General features: G+C 44.2%; 1 protein-coding gene across 1 annotated transcript in view; it reads left to right on the plus strand.

The window, feature by feature from the left end:
* Positions 1-16,201, plus strand: part of CRPPA (CDP-L-ribitol pyrophosphorylase A) — an 89,265-nt gene that overhangs the window by 8,355 nt on the left and 64,709 nt on the right. The window lies entirely within an intron of this gene.

Here is a 16,201-nt window from a genome sequence, read left to right on the forward strand (position 1 = left end):
TATCTCTCTAACAGCAGCTGTCTCTCCCTGAAAGCCAGAGCTGGGACCCCCCCCCCCCCCGGTCTTTTCCTCTTATAACAAATTTGGAGCTCCAGTCCACACTTGGAAGGAAGACCTGCCTAAATTGGGCTTAGATTGGGGTTTCCAGGGCAACTGCAGGAGTTCAGACAGAGTTCAGACAATCCCTGCCTGAGTTGCCAAGGGAATTGATTGCACGTGCCAGACTGTCTGGCTTGACAAACAGCAACCAACAGCAACGAATGAGGCTTGCTGTAGGAATGACACGACACAAGGTTGAGATTCTGAGCATCAGTCTGCGAAGGCTAGTCTCCCTCTAGCCAGGCAGTGGCTCTTTTATTTAGGCACAGCATGCATACACAAGGACTGATGACCAAGGAAATAATGTTTATCTGTGCTGGCATCCAGTTAACCAGTTACTGACAGGGACGGCTGAAACTGCACGTAGCCAAGAGAAACTTTGCATTGTTAAGCATTTACGAGCAGAGGGGAGCAGAGTGCTCTTTCAATCAGGGTAGGTTTGCCTATCCTGCTGACCTACAGGCCCACACTCCACTCTTTTTCTTTTTGTTTATTAGGAGCAGGAATCAATTTACAATAAGCAGTCCTGTTCAGTATCTGACTCTAGATTGGATCCAACATCAGATGCATGCAGTTTGTAATAATGCAGTTGTTTGGCTAAAGTTTTTGCCTGTGAGGCCATTAGTGGATACATGTGAGGTTGTTTAGCAATCACCCTCGACCCCATAGATACAAGAGCAGGGAGACACTGTAACAGGCAACAAATTAGAATTAAACGTGCTAAAAACCCAATTCCATATTGCACAAGGAGACCGAGCCATCCAGTAGGCAGCCAGGACCAGAAGGAGGCCCATCAGGAAGGTAACAGATCTTGCTTAATATCAGAAGCTAGGTTATGTAAATTGTTCAACTGAACAGATACTTTTTGTGAATTATCAGAGATATTAAAACAACACATATTTTTAACAGATTCGCAACCTAGATGGTGCAACAATAGCAAATAATCAATGGCAGCGCGATTGTCCAAAGCAGCACATCTGAGCTCCTTGAGCTCAGCATTCAGGGCAGCAATTGCAATAGAAGTTGCATTCATTGTCTTTGCCAGGCTGCAAGCTATTTTGATGGTTCACAATGGTGAGCGCTGGAACGCCAACTAGAGAGGCTCCAAGGGCCACGGCCTCTGCATCGCTTAGGAGATTCACTGTAGAGTCACAGCTGAAATCTAGCAGGGCAGCCCGGAGTCTTCGAGTGGGGATTAACAAATCTTCTTTGGCAGGGAGTACAACAGTAAGACTACTTAAGCAACAAACAGTATCGGACAAATTGGCAGGAATATAGTTAAAGGTGCGGGAGCCACAAGAGTTAAACCACCCAGGGGGCAAAACAGTATAAGCGAAGGCAAAAGTAACATTTTCAACAGTGGAACAGTTAATAACATTTGGGCCAACTAACAGACAGTGAGGCTTTTGGGGGTTGGTTGAGCAGTTCACAATGTGTGCGCACGTGGTCTGGTGAGCAGAGGCGTTAGAAGCTATAAAAGGGGTATACAATGACACAGTGTCAGATGGTAATTGATAGGAAGTAGTTCCCCAATCATACGTGTGCTGGTACCCAATTTGTGTTCGGTCTATAAACATCTTAAGGTTAGTATCATTCAACAGATAGGACAAGGGGGTACATACTGGGATTAAACAAGAAGCTAAAAGCATGTGCATATCAGTGGATTCTTTCAGACAAAAGGAGGAAACGTTAACCTGCTTTGCGAGACGTTCCCAAAGATTATATTGCAGGCAGTCAGGCAATGAATTTGCCTGGACAGGGGTCAGAAAACAAAACAGCACACACAGAATGAGAAGTGAATTGGCAGTTATAACCGCAAAGATGGCAGCACACAGATTCTGGGGCGTCTCCGGTTGATGGTTGGCCTGTAGGACCTGTAGCGCTTTGCTGGTGGTTCTCTTGACAGCTCCCCACATCACCAATGGGGCCTGCAGCGCCCTCGGCCCCTTCAGGAGGGGGTGGAAGGGTCGCTGAGCTTGCTCCAGGCTGACCTTTTCCATCTCGGGCACCGGGTTGGTCGTCACTTGATGCCACGCCATGTGCAGGCTGGACACACCTTGCTGGAACCCACAAAGGACCTGTAGGAGTGAGAACAGAAGCAAACCCTCGGCCCCAGGTTATTAAGGGAACAGGACCCAACCACGTCCGGTCAGGCAGGGCTCGATAGAACACCAACGGCTGGGGCAGCTGTGGTCATTCACGAAAATGCCTATCATAGGGAGAAGAAGGCATGGTTCCTGGGGTGTGAGAGAAATTTAATTGATTCAAAGTAAAAAGAACTTTATGGACTTGCTGTGTAATGTTTGCTAAATTGGGGGTTCTATATTTCCCCTGTTTTAATTGTTTTTGCAACAGGGTTTTGAAGGAACTATTAGCCCGTTCAACAATGGCTTGACCAGCGAAGTTATAGAGGATGCCATGTGAAAGACAAATATTCCATTGATCACAAAACTGCTGAAGGGCAGAAGAACAGTAAGCAGGGGCATTATCAGTTTTTAACCGCTGTGGACGGCCTAAAACAGTGATGGCAGCGAGGAGATGGGAAACAACATGAGAAGCAGTTTCTCTCCTCTGAGGAGTGGCCCACAGCGCTCCAGAAAAAGTATCGATAGACACATGAACAAACTTCCATGGGGAGAGGTCAGGAACGAGTCACATCCATTTGCCAAAGCGCATTGGGCCCTAGGCCACGAGGATTGACCCCCCCCTTCAGGGATGTGAGAAAAGCCCGCACAGTGAGGGCACACTAGCACAATGGCTTGGGCTTCTGATAAAGGAATATTAAATAACTGACCGAGGCCTTTGGCATTTTGGTGAAAAAATTGATGACTGGAGATGGGATCAGAAAACAGAGAATGGACAGCAGAATCAGCACAAGCATTGCCTTCCGATAAAGGTTCAGGCAATGAGGTATGACTGCGGATGTGAGCAACATGAAAGGGATGAGAACACAGTTCAAAGAGAGATTTTAGAGTGAGGAACAGAGCCATAAGATTAGAATCGATACGGGGTGCCAGATAAGCACCAGGAAGACAGCTGATTAGTGGGAGTCAGAGATGAGATTAAACGGTTGCTGGGCAAAGGTGTGGAATGCAAGGATAGCTGCAGCGAGCTCTGCTCGCAGGGGAGAGGCCTGGTTTGCAGAATATTTAGTAATCCAGCGACCTTCACTCTGAAAAACAATAGCTCCTCGGGAGCGGCCGCCATCAGAAAAGACTGTGGCTGCTGCTCGCAGTGGCTGAGGGGACTGAAGAGAGCGAAGGAACATAGGTGCTGATTGGAGGAGAGAAAAGCAATGATCTTTAGGTAAATGAAAGAGGATTTCCCCCACAAAGTTTGCAAGAGCAATCTGAAACTGCAGAGAAGTACACAGGAGGTGATTGAAATCATTTTTAGGAAAGGGCATAGTTATGAACAGCAAATCATAACCAGCCCGCTCAATAGCATGCTCTCATGCCATAGCACAGAGATCAGCTGTGGCATGCTGATATGGAAGAATATTTTGATGAGAGCCATGAGAGAGATACAACCATTCTACGAGAAAGACTGTCCCAGGATGAAGTATTCCCAGAACTCCAGTGGGAGTTTGGGGAGTGGGAAGGACGAAAAGGCGAAGGCCGTCAAGCCCCGCAGGGACTCTGTTTACACACTGCTGAGCTAAAATCTCATTTACCTTTTGCAAAGCTGCCTGGGCCGGCAGGGGAACAGTAATAAGATCGCTGGGATGTTTTGCAGTCGTAAGCAAAGAAAATAATGGACTCAACAGACTGGCAGATAAGGCAAAATAAGGTCGCACCCAATTAAGGGTGCCTAGGAGTTGCTGCAAAGCAACAAGGGTAAGCGGAGACGGGAACTTTAAACAAGGAACCACCGGAGCAGCAAAAGAGTGAAGCATCCGATGCCCTAGATAGGTATAAGGCTCCACAACTTGCACCTTTTCAGGGGCCACAATAAGGCCAAAAGGTTGGAGAGACTGAGTAAGGTCTCCCAACCACCCTGGTGGAATCTGGGGCGCAGCCACTAGGATACTATCTCTCTCAACCAGAAAAGGGCGAGACTCTTGAGAAATTGCTAAAACTCCTGTAGGAGTCTGAGGGGTAGGAAGAATGCACAAGGAAAATCCTGAATTCATGGAAGGAATCTGATCGACACACTGCTGGGCCAGAATGCCATTAACTGATTGTAAGACTTGAATAACATCACTTGGATGTTTTGCAGTGGTCAGTGAAGAGAACAGGGGGCTGAGGAGACTGGCAGGAAGAGCAAAAGAGGGATGGACCCAATTTAGAGTACCCAGAAGCTGCTGTAAATCTACAAGTGTGTGGGGGGGTTCCTGTTCCAGTTGGTAGGTTTTGGTTTTACACCTCCACCCCCAGGAGCCCGGGATTCTGCTTTAAAATGACCAGACTTGCCACAGTTAAAACATTTCCCCCCAGGCTTCCCACTCTGACGGAGAGCGGCCGCCAGCAAAAAGGCTTGATGAGAGGAAGTTCCTATATCTTGGCAAGCTCTAATCATGTCTGCCAACTCCGGGTTTTCCCCCAGACCGGTGATAACCCTTCGGCACTCAGAAGTAGCATTCTCTTTAGCCAATTTAAGTAACAGCTCTTCTTGAGCGTCAGTGTTATCACTGGGCTTCCTGCAGGCGATTGATAAAATCTGGTTAGGGCTCTGTGGCTTTCTGGCGGATGCTCGAAAAGGTCTGAGACGGCTTGCCAGAAGCTGGAACCCGCTGGAAAGCACGATAAGCACATTGTGAAGCGATCTCCAGCGTAGCTGCAGGTAAGACTATCTGATGATTAGGGTCACTGAAATCTCCTGCCCCATAGAGTTGCTCAAAGATAAGGCTGTTCCCGATTACAGTCACTAAATAAAGGTGGTCAAAAGACCATCGGGAAGGAAAATTCTACAATACTATAGTGCAACAGTTTATAAACCTTTTCAAGTGATTTTAACAATAATACATAATTACATCATATTATAGTGCAACAGTGAAAAATGATATATGTAATATGATGTAATTATATATTATTGTTAAAATCACTTGAAAAGATTTATAAACCATAGAGTTGCTCAGCAGTGTAAGCTCCGCCAGAATTGGCGCCTCTTAGTACACACTGCTGGCGGAACTCACTTTCCCAAACCACATATTGTGCAGGAGTTAAAAGCATGCGAATCGTGGTTTTCCAATCCTCTGGAACTAGAGTATGATTACACATGACAGCCTCAAGCATACCCTGTACATAACTGCTCTGCAATCCCATATCTCGAATAACTTTCCTTAACTCAGTAAGAACAGGATAAGAGAGAGGCTTATATTCCACAATCCGGCGACCCTGAGCATCAACTTGGTTAGTAAGATGAACTGGGCAGATAGCAAGCATTTCAGTTAATTCTGCCACATCCTCAGATTTTGCCTGCCCAGTTCCCGTTCCAGTACCTCCCTCACAAGCCGCCCTGGGACCCCTCCAGCGGAAGGTGGAGGATTAAAATCTTTACGGGGGGGGGCGCAGAAAGTTGTGGAGGGAGAGCTGAGCGGTGCTGGAGGAAGCAACTGCACCTCAGCATACCCTGGTGGACATTCCCTGGACACTTGAGCAATTGGAACGGGTGTAAACTTCTCCACTGCATGCCTGCATTGATACCAGATATGCAACAATTCTACATGAGCTCATCGCGGGGCATGGAGAACCCGGCCGATTTTCTCCCAGTCCTTGAGGCGGAGAGACCCCTCCTCAGGATACCAGGGGCAGAGCTTAGTAAGCTCCTGAACCAAGGAGCGAAGTTGACTAGAAGTCACGGACCCACCGGACTTCTGAACCAGGAACTGGAGTTCCTCAATATGCCTGCGCTGGGCATGTGAAAATTGTCCTCCCATACTCACCAATGAAGGGGTCACTGAGACAGCGACGAAGGAGTGCACTCAAAGGGGCCTATGCCAGGCGTTGATGAGCGGGTGTCCCTGTTCGGGCGCCACTTGTAGGAATGACATGACACAGGGTTGAGATTCTGAGCATCAGTCTGCGAAGGCTAGTCTCCCTCTAGCCAGGCAGTGGCTCTTATTTAGGCAGAGCATGCATACACAAGGACTGATGACCAAGGAAATAATGTTTATCTGTGCTGGCATCCAGTTAACCAGTTACTGACAGGGACGGCTGAAACTGCACGTAGCCAAGAGAAACTTTGCATTGTTAAGCATTTACGAGCAGAGGGGAGCAGAGTGCTCTTTCAATCAGGGTAGGTTTGCCTATCCTGCTGACCTACAGGCCCACAGCTTGCAACGACCACCTGTTCGTTTAGAATGAGACCTCACTAACAGCTTGTTTGCGAACAGCAGATTGGGCTGTTCGTGGTTTTTTTTAGTTCGTATTGCTGTTCATGCCCATCTCTAGTCCCAACCCATGGATTGAAGACCACTGTCCTAGAGGAGGAATGATAGCCAATCTTTTATGCCAAGTGTCACTAATGATGCATGGGACTCCAATTGGCCTATCAGCATGGAGATCAGTTCTGTCAGTTCTAGTGAACTCAATTTCATGACATTTTGCTTGTTCCTAATAAAAAAAGCTATTACATGACATGGATTTGGAATTTGTCTGCGGACCACCACAGCTCTACAATCTTTGTTTGCTCAGGTGGGTCTTACGTTTAAAAGGAGATGGGATAAGGAAGATTTGTGCTTGTATTCTACTTTCCCTTATGCTTACCTAAGACACACAAGGATTAGCTGGAGGCATGCCAGCATTTGGGCAGAACAGCAACTATGCATTAACACCATTGTGATTTTTTTAACTGCTTTGACAGAGTACTGGTGAAGTAACTGCATGTTTTGTCTGAGAAACAACATCCAGAATAAATGAAGAAGCAAGTGAGCTAAAGATAATTATTTCATTTTATTGTATGCTAGGACCTTTCTGCTTTTCTCTTGTAATTTTTTTTTAATAAATAGGTGTTTTTCTAAAAGAATTTGGGTTTGCTCTCAGTCATGTAAAAGACGGCTTTAATTTTCTTCATATAAATCTGCTTAACTATGTCATAGGAAAATCTAGAACTCACATTGATTTAGGCAAGGGCTTTAAAAATATTCTTCATGTAGCTGGTATTTGTTTCAACTTCAAAGTGGTATTTTACCTTTCAGAGTCAGGGTAGCCTTCTGTCTGTCACAATAGTTCTTTATTGGTCTTCAGTACAGTCCCACATAGGATTGCTCCTGTATAGGCCTGCTGATTGGTAGGTTCTGTAGCTTTAAATCTGTGAAGAGGGACATAATCCCCCCCCCCGCAGAGGCATACCTGTTTCCTGACCTAATAGCTTGCACTTGTGGAGAAAAGATGCCCCTACTCTCTTTTGCTGCTGGTTGGAGAGGAACATTGTAGCAAGTATGTTGATCTCAGATCTTTCCCAGGTTGTCTCCATGTCAAGTCTGTGGAAAGAAAGGAAAAAAGTTTGTAGGATCCATAGCTGATAAAGCTTTATTCAAGAAGTGCTTGCTACCCATCAGTGGGTGGGGGTCTCCTTGTGAGATGGGGGAATTAGCATGCAAGGAGCGGCAGTGAGAGGGGGTAACTGTGAGATCCTCCACCAATTTTTACCAGGTCCTTTCCCTCAGAGGACTCTCACAATGACCGTGCCGGTGTTTAAAGAATGATTTTTATTAAAGGGATATCAAAAAACAATCATACAGGAACGTACACCACATACATACAGAGTTTCCTAGGAAAATCAGAGAGGAGTTTTGGTAGAGTTTCAGGGTCTTGGGGTTATAGTTACCAGTCCAGAAGGGAAGTAGCTTCAGTTTCCAGTACTGCACAGCAAGAGGGCTTCACACATGGTGTCTGAGGGTATGCACGTGTGAATCTGAAGGGCACACACACTGAATGGGGCAGCAGATAGGCCAGTTATACTGTGGCACATAGCCTGGGGCAGGATTGCATCTTCTGTCCAAAAATGATAATTTAATGGCCATCTCTGGGGTAAGACTAAGAATTTAGAGGCTGTCTCCAGGTTGAGACAAAGAGCTAGGAAGCTGTCTCCGAGGTAAGACAATAAAACTGGGAAGGTTTGATTAAGCCTTCCTGGGTGAAACTAACGTTACCAGTGATGATTGATGACCTGCGATGGCTGGATAGGTTAGGCTGTCAGAGCCCTACATAGCCCGGAATGGGAGAGTAGATAAGAAGATTGGTAGGGTGTGTTACGGGGATTAATTCAGGAGCTCCTGGAAGACCCTTTTATCTTAGGATCTTTGCATGTCTCTGAGGCATGGGGGCTGAAAGGTGTTCATGCCTGTTGACTCATACATGAGGAATTTTCCAGCTCCCAGCTGGGATCTAGCATCCATTTCCTGCCTTGCTAGCCAAGGCTTTTGTGTTTAAATATGTAGAGAGGGGCTTATGATATTGCCATATTCATAATCCTTCTATTAGCGTGAGGCCAGGTCTGACTGCTAACAAGCTATATGGCTGAAAACTGGTCTTTGGGAAAGACTCCTCTCCAGCTCTAGCAACCTGGCAGCAAAATCTTTTGCATTAGTGGAGCATTAGGATCATTTGTAGTCAATTGCCCTCAACCTGAGTGACATTGGGACTTTGGATCTGACACCTCTAGTCGGATCCCTCGAAGATCTGAATCTAGGGACCTATTGGAACTTACTGATGCTGGCTGGGTCTCATTTGGATCCACAGTCCTAAGAGGTTGAGCTGTCAAGAGGAGAGAGAAGCGGCTCATAGCTTTGCTCGTAGCTTTGCAAAAGCGGTTCGTAGCTTTGCAAACATAACTCATCTCATTTCTCAAGAAACATTGAACCCAATGTGGTATTGGAAGACGTTAAGATCATCAAAGTTCCCTGCATTCCATCAGCTCAATCTAGGTCAAGTGGAGTTGATCCCCTTCTTATTGGATCTGACACCTCGGCTTTCCGTAGATGTCCTACATAGTACCCTCACTGCATGCCTCCTCCAGCCAACATTGGCTGGAGTGACATTAATTGTCCAGAATTGATTGTATTGCTTCTGGATCTGACACAGTCAAAGAGTCTTCATACAGAATTTCAGCAGGGTCCTCCATGGCATTTCGTCTTTTGGAGTCAGAGGTTAAGATGGGCACCATGTGTCAGAGCCCTAGCATCCCATCGGATGCGTTACCTGATGAGTTCATGGGAGACAGGGAGACAGTGTCACTGACAGATGACGTTAGTTTATATATTGAGGAAATGCTGCAGGTGGCAAAGGCATTAGATATAGGTGTTTCATCTACATAATCTAAAGCAAATAATAAAAGTCTTCCAATAGTTTTATTTAGGAAACCCATCCAACATTGCTTTCCCTGTGATTGAATGATTTGTTCAGTTGATGTCTACCTCGTGTGAAAACCCTGCATCTATCTCATCAACATTGAAGAAGGCAGAAGGGCCCTGCAAAACCAAGGACAATTGTGCCTTCCTATTCATACATCTCCCCTCACCCCTGCCATCACTGAAAATGGAGGAAATGCAGTCCAGACGTTGACAGGGTACTCACTCTATGACAGCTGACAAAGAGGGCAAGAAACTGGATGTGGCTGGTAGGAAGAGCTATACCTCCTTGGCGCTGAACATCAGAATTACTAATTATATTGCTCTTATGGGAGCTTACCTGATCTTTCTATGGAATAAAATGACTGTGTACAATGACTACTTGCCTGAAGACCAAAGAATCTCTAGTCAGGATCATTCCGGAGGAGGCTGTCTGGCTCCCTAAACGGTGGTTTCCCTTCCTTAAAAGCCCCGGTATCTTCTTCCTTTCTCTTGCTTCCATCTCACATACCTGCCAACCTGCCTTTATCTGCCCCTCTATCTTCAACTTTCTTCCCTCTGGCAACCTCTACCTGGGAAAACTATGGCCCAGTTGTGTGGTGTTGTCTGCCAGGCCCAGTTGCATGGTGATGAACCTGCTAGGATTTATGGAGGGTACCTCATTCTCTCTCTATCCCCTTCTTCACACTCTTCCTCCTGGCAAATTTTAGTGATTTTCAGCCTCATATCCTCATTCTTTCCTGTTTCCTTCTTTCCTATCCACCCACCCACCACTCGTCTTTTTGTCTGTACCTCATCGTCAGCTATATTTATTTACTTCGTTTATGCCCCACCTTTCTCTACAATGGGGATCTAAGGTAGCATACAGCTTTCACCTCTCCATTTTATCCTCACAACAACGCACTGAGGTAGATTAGGCTGAGAATGTGTAACTGGCCCGAGGTCACCTAATGAGTTTCCACAGCAGAATGGGGATCTGAGATCCTTAATCTGAAACTCTAACCACTATTCAACACTGGCTTTTGTAGGGGGGCTACTGTTGAGCAATAGTTAGCAGCTAGGCCTGGGTGAATCATAAAAGTTGAGCGGTGGCAAGTTGCCCAGTGGTTGCTGCCAGGCCTGACTACATGAGTTTTCCCTCAAAGGTCAAAACAGTCCTGGAAAGCCCCCCCCCCCCCCGCCCTACTGACAGAAACCAAGGGTGGAAGGGAAGGCAATACTGGTGTGGCTGCCTTCCAGTGGCCACTGAAGGCTCTAAAGCTACAGACTCTACTTGTTCTAACCACCCTGTGTGCATGTGTATTAGATTGTTTTAGGCAAAAGTAACTTTTATACATTTATCTCTTGAATGTACTGGAAAGGAAGCAGCTTCTAGGGAGACTGCTTTGGTAATGTCACCACAATCTAAGGAAGGTTTCATAGCTGGAGGTGTTTACCTAGTATATCTTTTATAGTAAAATAACATTCTTAGCCTTGTTAATCATTTTTATTCTCACAGCAACTGGGTGAGATAGATCAGGATGGGTAGCAGTGTTAGTCTCTCTGTAGCAGTAGAAAAGAGCAAGAATCCAGTAGCACCTATAAGATTTAACAAAATTTAAGGTAGGGTATGAGCTTTCGTGAGCCACAGCTCACTTCTTCAGATACAGCTGAAGATACAGGGTGAGAGAGATTAGGCTAAGAGTCTGTGTCTGACCCAGGGTCACCCAGCAAGCTTCGATGGCAGAGTGGGATTTAAGCCCGGGTCTTCCAGACTAACCACTATGCCATGCTGGCTGCCCCTTCTACAGTGGAAGTGGGTTCTAGTCTTGCAAATAACACAAATGAAAGCATTCACTAAAGGATGTAATAACTAAAGAAACCAAACAAACTCCAGAATGTAAGTCTTGGATCTTCAAGTTTTTGCAAACTCACCTCCAGTTTTGCTGGCCAGTAAATGACAGGAATGTGTCTAAAATCAGTTTAATGCTGGAAGACTAGCTTATTAATACAGTATCCATTCAGAGTTTAAATATATAAAACGTTTAATACTACTTTTTAGAAATAGTTGAAATATTTTAATCTCATAATTATCAGTGGTTGCTTTATCTTTGAAGGTGGTATTCTATAACAGAGTAAGTACAATTTTTCAAGACAATTTTGCTAAGAGAAATGGTAATTACAGTATAAAGCCGAAGCATGTTGATTACTAGAGATATAATTGGCTGGAGTGCAGATGTCTGAAGAGAAGCTCATGTTCCTACCTGCTCTAACCAAAAATACACAGGTATTTCTTTTACTTTCGTTTAGAAAATAGATGTGGCTATGAATGTTCACTAATGTAAGCTCCTTTAGTGGTTTAAAATATTTTCTTTGCTGTAACAATTGAAAAACATTTGATAAATTAGGGGGGAAAACATGATCTAATTTATGGAGCAATATTATCACAGGTTGCACAGAAAGAATTACCCTGAAGTTTACCTATGTTTGTGACAGTTAAAAATACACTGAAATTGGTAAACCATGTAGCCGTTATCCTTATACCAGCAGAGCATCATTGGATGAAGAGAGTTCTGGAGTTTGTTCTTACACTGTGCAGTCTTGTACATTCATGTTAAACTAGAGGTTTATAGTACTCCCATTTGCTCGCTTCCTTGCTTGCTTGCTTACTTATTTATTTATTTATAGTCTGGCTTTCTAACTGAGTTTCAGGGTGAAATTGAAGTCAACAGACAATTTCCCATCTGCATCGCAATGAGCAAAGGATTCCAGCTAACTGCTGCTTGTTGCAGCGCACATCCACGTTTCTTTGTTACCCAAGAAATTTGGGTCTTGCATGTCTGGACCTGCTATAGAAGTTCTCATCTCTAATGGCATAAGACTACTTGAAGTGTGTAATGTGTAAGAGAGAATTGAGAGCACACAGTGGATAACAAGTTAAATGGTATTAATAATTAGCAGTCATTACTAACTGACTGAACGAGCAGTGAGGGCACTGAACAAGAAGTAGGGACCTTGGAACATGAATTGTGGCACTGTGTTTGGTTAGATAATTGCACTAAGTGGGGTGTGCAGTGGCTCTTCCAGCTATTTCCCCTGTGGGACTATAGACTGAGATTGAACCCAGGAGCTGTTGTGTGATGAGTCTATATTGTTCCAGTGGTCTGATCCCCTTCTGATTCTGAGCTTTAAGGCCATGTTTCTGGAGTGTGTTGAATATTGAGAAGCAAAAGAAGCTTGTTGTATGCTAGATTCTTAGAGCATTTGTAATCTTTTATTGTGAGTCCAGCTTCTGTATGTTCCTGTAGCTGTGTGCTACTTGGACAATGTGGGTATTGTCTTTTGAGTGGTATATTTGAGTTCTTGTCATCCTGCTCTCTGCTCCATGAACTTGAAACGAATTTTTACTGGTAGGTTATTCAAGAGGTAAGCTTAACCTTGTAGAGATAACATCAAATTGACACCTTTCCGTGGCAGCCAAAACATCCATCTCCTGTTTTCCAGTACAGTTCTGCTTATCGCAGCGCTGTTTTGTATTTCTAGAACTGGCCCCTTTAGGCTTCCTGTTCTTGTTACATTTTTTCAACTTCTCATGGGCTGCTTCAGCACAGAGTTGATTCTCTGTGTAGTTTTTCTTCTATGAATACATAGGCACTCATAGTAGCAACGGAGCATGTACGCTTTCCTTACTTTAGTTCTCTGTGCCATTTCCCTCTGCCACCAGAAGGCTTTTTCTGGCTTTAAAAATGTTAATAGCTGTATTACTATACTGTTACAAAGTTGTAAAAGTCTGTTGCAACAATGCACTGCTTCCCAGTGTTTTTTTAAAAAACTAAATTTCTGTTCCTTTTGGTTGTGAAGTTAAAACAGAAAATGTGATGCTTATAACTCTACAAAGAAAATTACTATAATCTTAACTTTAAAAAAGAAAGAAAGAAAGCTGGGAAATAGTCCATTGCTGGAATAAATCATTGTAATCCTATAGTGGTATAAGTATTACCATTTTTAAAAAACAAAACATAAAAAACTCTTCTGTTGGAACAGGGGAAATGGCCTCAGCAGGAACTTAAGGAAAATGGTGGCAGTGTGGGTGGGAGCTGAAAAAATGTGTACCTTTCCTTCTACGTGGCATCCATCAGAAGGGGCTCTAACAAATTTCCAAAATGATTATATCAAACCAGGTTTTGGAAAGATTGCAGCAAAGTAGAAACAGGACAAATAAAGGATAGATGTTATGTGGTTGCCTCTGAAAACTATGCTGCAATAAAGAAGCCAAAGTAGAACAAAATGGAGACGGCTACCTCACCAAGTATTTCCCATATTCCAGCCACCCGACTGGTGTAGTATTTTGTTATGTTTTCCCATATGTTGTCATTCTCAATTTGTGCACAGGTTGTTAACAGCCCCATTCTTTTTGCACAAAAAAATCTGCTTTATTTTAATCCTGGAAAAGAAACATTGTTTCCTGGTCAGGATGTTACTAGCATGAGCAGTTTCTTGTGCCTGAAGGGGAAACAGTGCAATTGCAAGCCTTTAGTGACGTGCTAGCCAGATAATCTTTTCATTTGTTGATGGCTGCAAGGTGCCAATCTCAAGCAACAGAAGCGAATCAGCTGTCTTTTAAACAGAGGGGAGGGAATTGTTGGAGGCTCTGCAAATACTAGGGTTTTTAAAAAAGTTTGTCAAAGGTCCTAACAAAGTTTTTTATTAGTCCTATCCACCGTTACTCATGCTCATTTAAAAAGAAGAAGAAAATTGCTCACAGCTTAGCCTGCTACTTAGGGAGGGGGGAGCAAAACCATGGGAGATGTCTACAAATATGTGACCGTTTGTAAATTTTAAAAAAAGATATCACTTTATTTCTATGCAGCACTGAATTACCCATACTCTTCAGAATAAGGAAAAGTAAAATAATGTGGGTGGAGAATCCTGAGGGTTACAAAGGAACACAGCAGGGGAGCTTTAATACACACCCCTTGTGAAAGGAAAACCACTACTAAAAATGGAGAGAGAAAGGAATACCCTGGACTGTCTGGGTACTACCATGGAAAATTACCCTGCTGTGGAAGCAGTCCATGTAGAAACAGCTAGGTTGAACATAGGATCCCTAGAAACATTCATGGGCTTTAGCCCTTGTATAGTGTTGGCTGTTCTGTCTTGCCTCTGAAGTTAAGTTTGACTGTTTCCCCTCCCCCCTCATTATGAACAGTATCTGCTAACAATTTCTCACAATATAAATTTGTGAGCAGCATAGTTGAATTGTTGGACAAACTTTCTCATATGCTATAGTTATGATCTGATTATCTGTTTAGAACTTAGGGATGTGTGAACTCCCACCAGTTTGATTCGTATCCTTATTGCCAGTTGTGATCATGCAGCCAATTTGTTGATGACTACATTGACTATTTGTCAACCTGTTTATGGATGTTCCCTGGGTAGCTGCATGCTAGCACAACAGCATGCATGAACAAACGGCTTTCATATGTGTGTGCTGATACAGCCTGATGCTTTTTAAAGGACTTCAAGGGCCTGATTTGGCTTGTGGGGAAGAGGACTCTTGTCACTCCCCCTTGCTGTGTTTCTAAGCTGAATTGATCCTGGGGCTTATTTGGCCCAGGGCAATTTTTGATTGTTAAACAATGAAAATCCTACATAGCAGCACAACCAGTATGGGGTTCCCCATACGGGCACTGGGGCTGCTGGCAAAATGTTTGTAAGTAGAAGATGTCTCTATCTGACAGAGATAAAGTCCCCACCCCCTGCTTCATACAGCCTCCTCCCTGTTCCGCTTGCATGGTTGGGTTCAATGTTTTCTAAATTTACTCGTTCTGATTTTTACACACAAGTGGGTGGCAGGACAGGGGGGATTTACTGCCCTCCCCCCAGCACCTTGAGGGGCCTCACAAACAGCTGGAAGAAGAGTATGCAAGACAAACTCACCCGGTGGTATCAGAGCACGCCACTATACTTTTAGCTGTATGCAGGGCAGAAGGGGATAGCCTTTGCATTAATCCCCAAGCAGTCAGGGTTTCACAATGTAACACTCAGGTTAGCTGTTCCACATAGAGTGACTGGAAGCAGAGTCACAAAACCAGCTCACTGCAACCTGGCCTCTGGCAGCAGCCGAAAGCTTATTTTCCAGCTTCAGGCTCAGCATGCACCCTCATTTGCATGCCTTCTATTACTTCTCCATTACTAATTAGGAAGGAGGACTTGCTCTTCCCACCTTCTCCATCTCAGATCTGGAACAACCTGGTTCAACAATACAACAGGTCAACCTCTATAATAATATGTTTAAATCAAGTTTAAAGGGAAAATCTTTTGTACTGACAAATAATTAAGAATGAATATATGCAAATAGTCAGCCCCCAGGTTATTGTAGTTATATTTATGTCTTATGTGGGCCATCAGCCTTGTTTCATTTTTGACACCTTTTGGGCTACTAAGGTTTTGCAGCTTGTTTGTTTCCATTCTGTTCACTGATACATGCTTGGATTTTCTGAGATGTTTCTGATGACAAAGGGATTTCCATCAGTTGAATGGGTCTTTCTTTTTTCCTGTTCCTTCTGAGTCCCAAAATGTCTGCCATATGCTGCTCCTGGAGATGAGAACTGCCCCGCCCCCAGTAGCAGCATAAAGGAGTAGTCAAAGTTCAGAAAGGGAAATTGGTGATTGGTCCCCTCTTCCATTCAATAAATGCTTTGCTGGGTCCAGCCCTGAGTCACCTGGTTGTTTTTACACATGTAGGAGGTCATAGTTCACAGCTAATTCTGGATGCTTGGGGAAGATTGATACTTTTATATCGGCTGCAACATAGATGGCAGTTATTTG

The sequence above is a fragment of the Eublepharis macularius genome, chromosome 11, assembly GCF_028583425.1.
Source record: "Eublepharis macularius isolate TG4126 chromosome 11, MPM_Emac_v1.0, whole genome shotgun sequence".
Taxonomy (NCBI): Eukaryota; Metazoa; Chordata; class Lepidosauria; order Squamata; family Eublepharidae; genus Eublepharis; species Eublepharis macularius.